Consider the following 14,122-nt stretch of genomic DNA (forward strand, 5'->3'; position numbering starts at 1 on the left):
TTTTGAACTGAACGCAGTGAACCACAACGGTGCATGGGCTGCACAAACGCAGTCTCCGTGCCAGCTCAAGTGGCACACGCAATGAACACAACGGATGGATGGATGAATGGATGGATGCAAACACGGTGCACGGGCTGCCACTGCAGGCCCGTGTTGTAGCTGCCAACAGGGCAGTTCTTGCAGCTTGCAAACTGTTGCTTTGATCCTGGCGCACATGGCAATGAACAGGGGGGGGGCAAAGCAAAAATTGAACGGGGCTGGTGAACAGGGGCAGTGGGCATGGCATGGCAAAGGTGAGCAGGCAAACACAGCCTGCAGAACAAGGCCGCTGCAGGCAAACACAGCCGGCAGATGAACTGGCCGGCACAGGCCTTGCAGAAAACAGCTGCAGACGATCCGGCCGGTACAGGCCTTGCAGCACAGCAGCTGCAGCCAATCCAGCCGGCACAGGCCTTGCAGCAAAACAACAGCTGCCGATGAAGTTAGCCGGCCTCTGCCTTGCAGCAACGCAGCCAGCAGATGAAGCTGGCCAGCCTTTGCCGTTCAGTGGAGGTTGGTGGAGGGAGTGCGGTGGTGCTGGCCACTCGGAAGGCGGGCTCGGACCTACCCTACGGTCTCCCTCCCAACCTATCGCCTTTGCCTGTCATTGTCTATACCCACTCCCTTAATTTGTCAAACCCCAATTTAGCCCCAACTTATTTTTTTATTTTTTTACTTCCCACTATAAATCGTCCCCTCATCCCCTGTACTGTCCTTGTTCGGCTAACCTATCCTGTCACCTAGCCTACTCCCAACCCCTACGTTCCCTTCCCGGAGGGGAACAAGGGAGAGCTAACGTCCTGTGCCGAGGCCCAACTCAAGCCTCAGAATGGCCTCCCCAGAGTTCGGCGATCTATAACCCAAAGTGGGTCCAGCGGCCCACAACGACAGCGAGGGGATGGATGGTGCGGAGGGGTACACTTCCTAATCTACCCTAACCATTAACCTGTTAAACTACCCCGGGGCTTCCAACAAGCGCCTCTCGCTTAAACTATTGGTTCTAACAACCCAGATTCCCGTCGCCTGTGTTGGTGTCCTCACAATTTCGGGCCTCGCCCCCCAATTTTCTCTCCGTGCCCTCACACGGCCTCATGGCTGGGACACGTGGCTCCCTTTGGCAGGCACGACCCTCTGCCGATTCTCCGACGATGGCACCCCCGGGCACTACACTGCCTCCGAGCCTACCAGCTCCCTAAACACCGGGGAGTGCCCCCCATGGCACCTCCCCTGAAACGCACATGTGGCAGGCTGGCTTCCCGGGCCCCTTTCCGAGGGTCACCTGTGCCCACAACACTGCCCACGTGGCTAATGGCGCCCCGGGCCCCCGCACCAAGCAGGCGCACCCGTGCCCACTACGCTATCCCGGCCCACCATGGGCCCTTGGCCTACCACGGCCGACTAGCCTGGTGCCCGGGGTACCCACTCAGCGATACTCACCTTTCGCCACCACGCTCCCAGCCTGTCAACAGGGCTCCTGCACCCCTCCAAATGGGTTTCGAGCCTACATTCACACCAACAACAAAACGACCTCCATTTTTCAATTTAACTAACCCCCTAACTCACTTTACACTGACCCTGGGGGTCCCTTGGGCGGGAGTCACTCCTCCCCCCAATCACTCATCGCACCATGCATTCCGCATTCGCTCCACTCACACAGACCCGCTGGCCTCACTCACTCAACAAGTACTCACCTCACAACTCACCAACTCTTCAACACACACACCGCTGAACTCTGCCATCCTTCTAACTACCTCCCCTAACTAACTCGTGCTCCCACGTCGTCCCTTAAACTACAGCACGTTCCTTTTAACACTACGTAGCTAAGCTACGTCCCCGCTACACATCCACAAGTCTGTCACTGTCTCCAAATAATCCCATTAATCAATTTCCCAACCTAAATCTCACTACAATCCCTCTAACTAATCCATTCCACGGGCCCCATGAGGACTTACCCCTGCCCCATGGAGCCGGTCTAGCTAAGCTAACCCTTCCCCCTAACTAGTTTCCATCCTGTGCCCCGGCTAAGGGGGTCTTCCACCCCTTGCCCGGGAAATCCTGTGCACCCGAAAGTGAGGCTTGCTGTTTTTTTTTTTGTTTTTTTTTTACATGCGCAGCACCTGCGCGGCAACTCACAGCTCGCGCACTTTGCACCTGCCCGTGACGTCATGCAGCTGCACGTGTACCTCGTCCCTCCTTGGACGGTACCATCCGGCAGGGATACCCCTCCTGCCGGATTCCAACCCCGCGTGCAGCCATGACGTCACCGTGCGCATAAAAAAAACACAAGCCCCACGTCTCGAGGGGTTCCCCACGCGAACACATGTGCTTTGCCCATTGGAGCTTAACACACACGATCACGTGGAGAACCCGTCCGGTTCAAATCCGTAATCCTGCCTAAACTTTGTCCGTCCGCGGGATCGGCAAATCCACCGCTGGCGTTTCCGGACCGGGACTTCACTCTCGCAAGCGAGCACGTGGGGGCCTCGTGCGTTGCACAGCACGGACCTCGTGCTCACTGCTGGGTGAACCCGGCACGGTCCCCGAAACAACTACAGCCGCTACTCGGCTTTCTTTCCTCTCATGTCGCCGTCGTCGCCATTCGACCCACGCACTCCCGCGTGTTACGACGCTAACACACCTCACCATTAAACTCACACCGGGAGACGCGGCTGCATGTTCACACATGCCCACCGACATCTCCCTTACATACCGCTCTCTCACACACACTGTCTCCCTTGCACTCGGCCGTTCACTCACGCATGCCATCTCCCTCGCACACGTGGCTCCACTCACTCGCGGCCTTCCTCACTCGTGCCATTTCCCTCACACAAACCATACCACTCACACACGTGGGGGCACTCGCCCGCGGTGCCTCACTCATACTGGCCGTTTCACTCACACACACGGCCTCTTCCACTTGCGGTGCCCCTTTTACACACGGCGTGCTGGGAAGCACGTACTCCGGCACAATCGCCACCACACCACTCACACACGGGGTCGCTTCCACACACGGGGACGCACTCACACCTTGCACCACACACACAGGGACAACCACACTGGGGATTCGTGTCCCCACAAGGGTCTCCGGGGCCTCTATACCCCCCAAGCTTTCCGTGCACCCGTCCGCAGCACTCGTCCCCTCAACCTCGCAAAGCACGACCCAACCCACCTGGTCGTGACTCGCCTCAAGGGGGAATACTCCCTCCCCTCGTTCCTGGAGGAGGCCATCCAACTGCTCGCACCGGGTCTCTACCCAGTCCGCGAGCTCACCCCCATTATCCTCCACAACCTCCGTGTGTGTGTGTGTGCGTCACTTACCCCATCTTCATCGTGTAGTCTTCCCTCTATCGTTCCCATCTCCCGTGTCTCTGCCAACTCAGTCACCTCTTCACCCTTTACCTCCCTTGTCTCAACTATTATTTCCGTCTCTTCCCTTGTTATCTCCCTCGTGCACGTCTCCGTCACCCCAATTAGTTTGTCCCTCTCGGTTACCGTCACTTTTTCCGTCACGACCCTCGCCCAACACGTCCCCCGAATTATTTTTTTACCCGCCTCCACCGCGGGCCCGACAGCCGTTGCACTCCCTCCCAGTTCGTTCGCTCCCACACGTGGCGTCGCCATTTTGAGCTCCCCGGTTACTGCCTCCATGCCCGCCTGCAGGCTTCGGCCCATGCTCTGTGTCTCACCCCGCAGCTCTTTCATTTCTTCCTTCATGTTTGTTTCCATTTCGTTCATTTGCTGTGTATTCGCATCCATTTTCGTTTTCACTTCGTTCATTTGCTGTGTATTCGCATCCATTTTTTCATTCATTTGTTGTGTATTCGCATCCATTTTTTCTTCATTTGCTGTGTATTCGCATCCATTTTTTCATTCATTTGTTGTGTATTCGCATCCATTTTTTCATTCATTTGTTGTGTATTCGCATCCATTTTTTCTTCATTTGTTGTGTATTCGCATCCATCCTTGTTTTCATTTCGTGCATTTCCACACTGATTCCTGCCAGCATGGCGCATAGCCGGGCCATGTCGGGTGCGCTTGGGTGAGCCGATTCGGCAAGGATCGGGGGGTTTTGGCGGAGGGGGGGAGGGTGGTGTCATACACCGCGGCCGCCGCCGCACCTATTTCGGGCTCTGGGTTCAGTTGGACGAGTTCGTGTTCCTGCACAACCAACATTTCCTGCACGGGGATTTCATCCTGGACCATGGATTCAACATTACTACACATATACATTTCTAATACCCCCGGCTCCCGCTCGCCTTGAGACGCTATCTTATTTCTCGTAAAGGGTTAATTTAGCTCGCTCGTAATTTGGAGGGAATCGGGGGTCGCTCCTCTCACCCCTGGACCGATTCCCGTGAATTTAGCTGGAGACAGGAGAGCCCGTTTTCCCGTTCTCCGATATCAGTGCCGCGAGGAGGGCGATGAGTTTATATCGCACGACCTGACACCAGTGTTGCGGTTTCGCGCCCGCCGGCATGCGAACGGCCACGTAACTCGAATCGCGGCACGTCGCCCCACCGGACGGACAATCCCGTCGTGACCCTCTCGGACTAACGCCGGGAACTAGTCACGAGTGGGCCTTTCGGCCTCACCACGATCGTGCCAATCGGCCCCCCCGCGTGGGATAGGGTTGCTCGCCAAATACGACCTACCTAAGTACCCACACGGAGGGTAGACCGGGCGATCGCACCTCGTCGCAGGTCGACTTCGGACACGGGCCACTTTAAGCGACCCGTTCCGTACTATCGGAACGGAGCGTTGTTATGGTCAACCTGGACGGTTCGATTAATTATCGGGCGTTTTAGCCCACGACCAACCCTTTACGTGAAGTAAGATGGAGATTCAATGAAAGAAAAGACGAAGCGAAACGGGAAAAACAGTTCAACGTAAAGCACATTTATTTCGTGATGGCACACGGATAGCACACATATACAATTATACACTAAAAGCAAATGTAAAAGAAGAAGAAACACACAATAATGCACAAAAAGCAAATGTAAAAGCAAAACACAATGCAGATCTACCACCGACTACCGAGCACATGGCAACACTTATACAGTTTTACTTCACAGACGGCGCCAACAACACATATACTCAAAGCAAAAGAAAAAGGGACCACCCTCCACTATGAGGGGGCAGACGGGCCTGGGGCCGAGACCGCGTCGAGCCTACCCGTCTGGTGATGAGCCGCAAAATGGCGCTGGCGCCCCGACTCCGCGGGCCTCGCGGACAGTGTCTGGAATGGGGTGGGAACGGGGCCCCCTTCTCGCACTATCTCAGCGCGGGGGGAAACAGGAGGGGGTTGTTGATGCTCGGGGGGATGAGGATATCTCGCTGGCTCGGGTCCCGCGACGAGCGTCTCCACCGCGACCTCGGTCGCGTTATCGGCCTCCCCTCTCCGCAGCTCCCCGACTCTGACACGAGCGCCCCCTCGACTGCCTTCGCCGCTGCCACCTCTCCAACTCTCCACAGCTCCGTCCAACTGCTTTCTCCGACTCTTCTCTTGACTGACTCTTCCCAACTCCACTCAACTGCCGGCGAGCGAACGCGGCCCTTTATAGCCCCCGGGGCCTCGCTCCTTCACCTTCGACCCTTTACCTCTGGCTGGCTCCCCATTGGACAGAGGAAAAGTGGGCGTGAATGCTTTTTGATCCATGAATCTGCATATAGCGATATTACTCCGACGCACCTGGAGGCGGGGCCAAATCGCCCCATGCTCGCTGATAGGACGGAACAGAAGTGGGCGTGAGTCGTTTTTGATCCGATTTCTTCGGAAAGGCTGGTGTTTCTGCACCCGCTGCTCGGTGCGCGCCCTGCACGAGTCCAGTATCGGTGCCCACAAGCGGCGCGGGAATGACGGTGATGCGATGGTTGCGAGAGCGAGATGTGACGGCAAGGGTCGTGGCTGTTGGCGTTGTTGTTGTCGTGAAGCGGCGTTGCGGCTGGTGGTTGTTGTGTGATGGCTGTTGAGACGTGGTTGGTGGTGGTAGTAATGGTAGTAATGGCGGCTGGTCCAAAATAAAGATAGTAAAAGAAAAACGGCTATCTAAAAGGGTCGCAGCCCGCATGAATGACATTTATTCCCTCTAAACAACGGGTTTGGGCCTAACTACACATATACTTACAGAGATATCTCACCTAAGGGACCTGAATGGTGGTTTGCGAATTTCGTCAACCACAACTATATATATATATATATATATATATATATATATATATATATATATATATATATATATATATATATATATATATATATATATATATATATATATATATATATATATATATATATATATATATATATATATATATATATATATATATATATATATATATATATATATATATATATATATATATATATATATATATATATATATATATATATATATATATATATATATATATATATATATATATATATATATATATATATATATATCAGACGTAGTGGCGTGCGCCTGTAATCCGGCTACTTGGAGGCTTGGGTTGGAGGATCGCTTGAGGACGGGAGCTCTGTGCTAGGCCACACTCTGAGAGGGTGTTGGGCAGCCCGGAATCATGGCGAAACTCAATCCTTATCCCTGTGTCATAAGAGGCGACCAGGGTTGCATCAGGAAGGCCATCCTGCGTAAAACCTATGCCAAATCAGGATGCGGATCATAACGGATGATCCGCTGTGGCGACCCCTTACAGGAGCAGCCGAAAGACGAACAACAACATGTGTATATATATATATATATATATATATATATATATATATATATATATATATATATATACATATATATATATATATATATTTATATATATATATATATATTTATATATATATATATATATTTATATATATATATATATTTATATATATATATATATATTTATATATAGATATATTTATATTTATATATATATATATATATTTATATATATATATATATATATTTATATATATATATATATATTTATATATATATATATATATATTTATATATATATATATATATATATATATATATGTATATATATATATATATATATATATATATATATATATATATATATATATATATATATCTCCAAGTCACATGCTATCGCTTTAACGTTCTTATCAGCTTCATAGTGGTTTATGATCATCATTTTCATCTCAAGATCAATAGCCTTCCTTTCTTTTGCGAAATATGTCGTCTTCGAGATTGCGAACGCTAGTGTAGTTAATACCGGCCTACTGCGGGAACAAGACTGAGACTGAGAAAGGGTGATGCGAGATGAGATGCTTGACGCTGAGACGCCGCACTGCCATTTCCACAACCAAAGTTCTCGTTCAGCGTACAATACCGACTAGTCGGAGAGCTGGTCATAAGTCCGCACGGTCGTTAAACAGGTAGGTCGTTAAGTGAGGAGTGCCTGTACATATATATATATATATATATATATATATATATATATATATATATATATATATATATATATATATATACATATATATATATATATACATATATATACATATATATATATACATATATATACATATATATATACATATATATACACATATATATATACATATATATACATATATACATACATACATATATATACATATATATATATATATATATATATATATATATATATATATATATATATATATATATATATACATATATACAGTGGGGAGAACAAGTATTTGATACACTGCCGATTTTGCAGGTTTTCCCACTTACAAAGCATGTTGAGGTCTGTAATTTTTATCAGAGGTACACTTCAACTGTGAAAGACGGAATCGAAAATAAAAATCTTGAAAATCACATTTATGATTTTTAAATAATTAATTTGCATTTTATTGCATGAAAATAGTATTTGATACATCAGAAAAACTGAATTTAATATTTGGTACAGAAACTTTTGTTTGCAATTACAGAGATCAGACGTTTCCTGTAGTTCTTTACCAGGTTTGCACAGACTGCAGCAGGGATTTTGGCCCAATCCTCCATACAGATCTTCTCCAGATCCTTCAGGTTTCGGGACTGTCGCTGGGCAACACAGACTTTCAGCTCCCTCCAAAGATTTTCTATTGGGTTCAGGTCTGGAGACTGGCGAGACTACTACAGGACCTTGAGATGCTTCTTACGGAGCCACGCCTTCGTTGCCCTGGCTGTGTGTTTCGGGTCGTTGTCATGCTGGAAGACCCAGCCACGTCCCATCTTCAATGCTCTTGTTGAGGGAAGGAGGTTGTTGGCCATGATCTCGTGATACATGGCCCCATCCATCCTCCCCTCAATACGGTGCAGTCGTCCTGTCCCCTTTGCAGAAAAGCATCCCCAAATAATGCTGTTTCCACCTCCATGCTTCACGGTTGGGATGGTGTTCTTGGGGTTGTACTCATCCTTCTTCTTCCTCCAAACACGGCGAGTGGAGTTCAAACCAAAAAGCTCTATTTTGGTCTCATCAGACCACATGACCTTCTCCCATTCCTCCTCTGGATCATCCAGATGGTCATTGGCAAACTTCAGACAGGCCTGGACATGCGCTGGCTTGAGCAGAGGGACCTTGCGTGCGCTGCAGGATTTTAATCCATGACGGCGTAGTGTGCTACTGATGGTTTATTTTGATTCTGTGGTCCCAGCTCTCTTCAGGTCATTGACCTGGTCCTGCCATGTCGTTCTGGGCTGATCCCTCACCTTTCTCATGATCATTGAGGCTCCATGAGGTGACATCTTGCATGGAGCCCCAGACCGAGGGAGATTGACTGTTATCTTGAACTTCTTTCAGTTTCTAATAATTGCGCCAATAGTTGTTGCCTTCTCACCAAGCTGCTTGCCTATTGTCCTGTCGCCCATCCCAGCCTTGTGCAAGTCTACAATTTTTTTCCCTGATGTCCTTCGACAGCTCTCTGGTCTTGCCCATTCTGGAGAGGTTGGAGTCTGATTGATTGAATGTGGACAGCCGTCTTTTATGCAGATAACGAGTTCAAACAGGTGCAGTTAATACAGGTAATTCAAACAGGTGCAGTTAATACAGGTAATGAATGGAGAATGGGAGGGTTTTTAAAGGCAAAACTAACAGGTCTGTGAGAGCCGGAATTCTTCCTGGTTGGTAGGTAGGTGATCAAATACTTATTTCAGGCAATAAAATGCAAATTAATTATTTTAAAATCATACAATGTGATTTTCAGAATTTTTGTTTTGGATTAAGTCTTTCACAGTTGAAGTGTACCGATGATAAAAATTACAAACCTCTATGTGCTTTGTAAGTGGGAAAACCTGCAAAATAGGCAGTGTATCAAATACTTGTTCTCCCCACTGTATATATATATATATACATGTTGAGGGTATATATACATGTATATATATATATATATGTATATATATATATATATACATGTATATATATATATATATATTAGGGTGGTTCAAAAAAGTCGAAAAAAATAGAATGTTGCTCTACAAGCTTAAAATTATTCTCATATGACCAAATAACGCGTATACATTTTTTTAGCTTGATCGGAGGTGATTTAGAGGTCTCTCCATATGACGACTTTTAGTTTCATGAGTTGGTTAAATTAGGGTATGGTCAGGTACGATTACGGGTACTTCTGAATGTCCGAGGTGGAAATGGAGTGCATTTTCAAACTCTATGGGGTCGATTTACTCTCAGAAATGACTGCACCGACATTGAGTTCACTGCCATTTCGAAAATATGACCTAAAACAAGATTTATCATTACAGGAGTTGAGTAACTAATCCTACTCATTTCGATATTTTCTAATCTATAATTAAGTTGTTGTCCGACTCAACATTTCTTGGAGTAAATCGACCCCACTGAGTTCGAAAATGCAGTCTATTTTCACCTCGGAAGTCCAGAAGTGTACGGATTCGCATCTCACCATACCCTAATCTCGATTATAATACCAAGCTTGCACAATAAAAACTCGGCTCGCCGTCACACAATCCCTATGAAATTGCTTTGACACTTTGCGGACATGCCGACAATGTTTGGGAAGTCTTGACATTCCATAGTACCACTTGCGTTTTGCACAATGCGTATTTTTGTCATTCCCCGTGTACGGTCTGTCGTCTGCTATCAGCTATGTTGTACTGCTATCCCGTTCATGTGCACGGGTATCGCTAGTTTAATATAATAATAAGTAAATAAATAAGTAACATATTTTTTGTGAATCGTTGAATCTAAAACACTGGATGTTGGGCCGGCTTGAAATAAGTTCAGGCGGGAGTGGAGACATCAATAGAGGCGGAGATGATAGTGGTATTTGGTAAATGAGATGAAATATTCTAATAGATTGTAATTCCATTGATTGAAAAATTAGTGTATGGTCCGATACGATTACGTGTACTTCTGTACTTTCTAGGTTGAAAATGGACTGCATTTTCGAACTCAGTGGGGTCGATTTACTCCAGGAAATGTTTAGACGGACAACAAATTAATTATAGATTAGAAAATATCGAAATGAGTAGGATTAGTTACTCAACTCCAGTAATGATAAATCTTGTTTTAGGTCATATTTTCGAAATGGTAGTGAATTCAACGTCGGCGCAGTCATTTATCAGAGTAAATTGACCCAATAGAGTTCGAAAATGCACTCCATTTCGACCTCGGACATCCAGAAGTACCGGAAATCGTACCTGACCATACCCTAATTTAACCAACTCATGAAACTAAAAGTCGTCAAATGGAGCAACCTCTAAATCACCTCCGATAAACTTAAATTTTTTTATGCGTGTTAGTGAATCATAGTGGAATAATTTAACTCTTGTGGAGACAACATCTGAATTTTTTTTTTTGCTGTTTTTTGGACCACCCTAATGTACATATGCAATATGTATATATGTATATATAAATGTATATGTATATGTATAAATAAAAATGTGTACATTGTGTTGTGTTGAGTACACAAATCGTGTTGAGTGTGCTTTCTACGGAGGGTGTCCAGCGTAATGCCTGCTTGGCCTTCGCTGAGGACCCATCTCACAGCAAAGGGTGCACGCGGCTCAGATTGACCTCAGGAATAATCAGAAAAGAAGAGTAGAAATGACATTAGAAATAAAATGAAGAAGAAATGATGTAAGCAAACCTAGCTATGAGACCCTCGCAATGCATGCCCCTGTTGTCCCACTAGACCAAAGGGAAAGGACTATCTACAGGTATATTTCTGGAATAACTGTCTTGGGACCACTATCTGTTGGATGCATGTGGTTCTGAGAAGCGCAATTATATGTATATATGTATATATGTGTATATATATATATATATATATATATATATATATATATATATATATATATATATATATATATATATATATATAGTGAGCCGTGGTGTCTGGCCATGCATTCGTGTCTCCCATTTTTGGTGGCCACTTCCCGCACTTTGTTTGAAAAGTTGCTGATTGGTTATTTAGCATTTATTTTTCACTATTTTTTCTTGATACAAAGTCATCAGTCACTTTATTATCCCTTCCATTAATCTTGAAAATCAACACGAACATCCAGTTTAAAAAAAATAGATTAAATACATGGAGCAACAGACAATTTACAATAGCTATATATTTTGCCCTTTTTAAAGAAAAATCAAACCTCTGCTGCCTGATGTTGCACCACCATTTCACAGTGGGCAGTATAAGTCGCTTGGAGGTTTGGCTCGGAGAGAAACCAAAAGTGTAACACAAACTTTTTAAAGTCCATTAATTAATTTCATTAAAAGCTTAACTTAGTGCCAGTGAGTAAAATAATATACCTTTATAATTATTTAAATTACACATATAAGCACATGTTAGAGATATGACATAATTGTATAATTCCTGATATTTCACATACAAGCACCCGTTAGTAAAATGCTCGAACTTTATAATTCCTGATATTACACATACATGCACCAGTTAATAAAATGATATAACTATATAATTTTAGTTGTTACAAATACAAACACCAGTTCATAAAACGATATAACTTTTGTAATTCCTGTACTTACAAATACAAGTACCTGTTAGTTCAATGATATAACTTTATAATTCCTGCTATTACACATACATGCACCAGTTAGTAAAATATTATGACTTTGTAATTCCTGTTATTACAAACACAAGCACCAATTAGTAAAATGATATAATTTTATAATTCCTGTTATTACATACACACACACACCAGTTTGTAAAATGATATAACTTTATAATTCCTGATATTACACATACATGCAACAGTTTGTAAAATGATATAACTTCATAAATCCTGATATTACACATAAGTACACTAGTTCGTATAATGATATAACTTTATAATTCCTGTGATTACAAGTACAAACACCAGTGAGTAAAATGGTATAACTGTAATTCCTGTTATTATAAATACAAACACTCGTTCGGAAAATGATATAACTTTATAATTCCTGTTATTACATACATAAACACCAGTTTGTAAAATGATACTACTTTATAATTCCTGATATTACACATACATGCACCAGTTTGTAAAATGATATACCTTCATAAATCCTGTTGTTACAAATACAAGCTCCTGTTATTAAAATGATATTACTTCAGAATTCCTGATATTACACATACATGCATCAGTTAGTAAAATTATATAACTTGAGAATTCATGTTATTACAAAGACAAACACCAGTTAGTAAAATGATATAACTTTATAATTCCTGAAATTACACACACTTCACATGCAACAGTTCATAAAATGATCTATCTTTGTAATTCCTGCGATTACAAATACAAGCACCAGTAAGTAAAATTATATAACGTTATAATTCCTAATATTACACATGCATGCACCCATTAGTAAAATGATATAACTGTTATTCCTGTTATTACAAATGGATGCACCAGTTTGTAAAATGATATAACTTCATAATTCCTGTTTTTGCAAACACAAACCCCAGTTAGTAAAATGAGATAACTTCATAATTCCTGATATTACAAATACATGCACCAGTTAGGTAAATGATTTAACTTTGTAATTCCTGTTGTTACAAATACATGCACCAGTTAGTAAAACAATTTAACTTTTATAATTCCTGTTATTACAAATACAAGTACCTGTTAGGAAAATGATAACTTTATAATTACTGATATTACACATGCATGCACCAGTTAGGTAAAATGATTTAACTTTGTAATTCCTGTTATTACAAATGCATGCACCTGTTAGTAAAGTGATATAACTTTGTAATTGCTACTATTCCAAATACAAGCACCAGTTAGTAAAATGAAATAACTGTAATTCCTGTTATTACAAACACAAGCACCTGTTAGTAAAACAAGCTCAAATGAGCGAAGATCCTTGTCCTCTTAATGATGACATCATAAAAACGAATATGACATCATTATGATGTATCAGGTTTGCGATAAATTATCTGTGCTCATGCCCGGCTTGATTCCCGCAAACAAAATTCAAAACAGCTTGCCTTGTTTCGGAGATAATGGTTTCGGTGATTTCCATTAGCGGCGATATTATGATGTCAACATTTTTTTCTCAGAAGAATTTCCAAAATCGGAGATGGTTCCTGCCTGCGCGTGAGCTTTCTGCATATACATGGCAAATTTCACGAAGATCCGATGAAAACTCTGGGTTGTGAAAAAAAAATGTCAAAAAATAGGAATGGCATCATTAAAATTGATATGACATCATAGTGATGTATCATATGTGTGGTAATTCATCTCTGCTAATGCCCTGTTCGATTCCCGCAAACAGAATTCAAAATTTTGCCTTGTTTCGGAGATAACTTTTTAGGCGATTTCCATTAGCGGCGATATTTTGATGTCATAAATTTTTACAGCGCGTGCTGCGCTGTATACAATTGCACCGAGTTTGAAATGTCCCCGGCGGCGTCTACCACGTCTCTGGTGGGTCCGGTGCCCCCCCCCCCCACGTGCCTCAAGACGGCCAATGACGGCCGTCCGGTAGATGCAGTGCGTAACCTCGACGGAAATGGCGACAATTGACGGAAATACCCGAGTATTTCAATTGAAATTTGTGAAACTAATATGTTATATATGTGAAAACTATTTAATTTATTGCTTGACGGAAAAAAACGAAGAAACGCTCC

Source organism: Eptatretus burgeri, chromosome 1, assembly GCF_056783735.1.
Source record: "Eptatretus burgeri isolate ZD-2024b chromosome 1, Ebu_testis_v1, whole genome shotgun sequence".
NCBI lineage: Eukaryota > Metazoa > Chordata > Myxini > Myxiniformes > Myxinidae > Eptatretus > Eptatretus burgeri.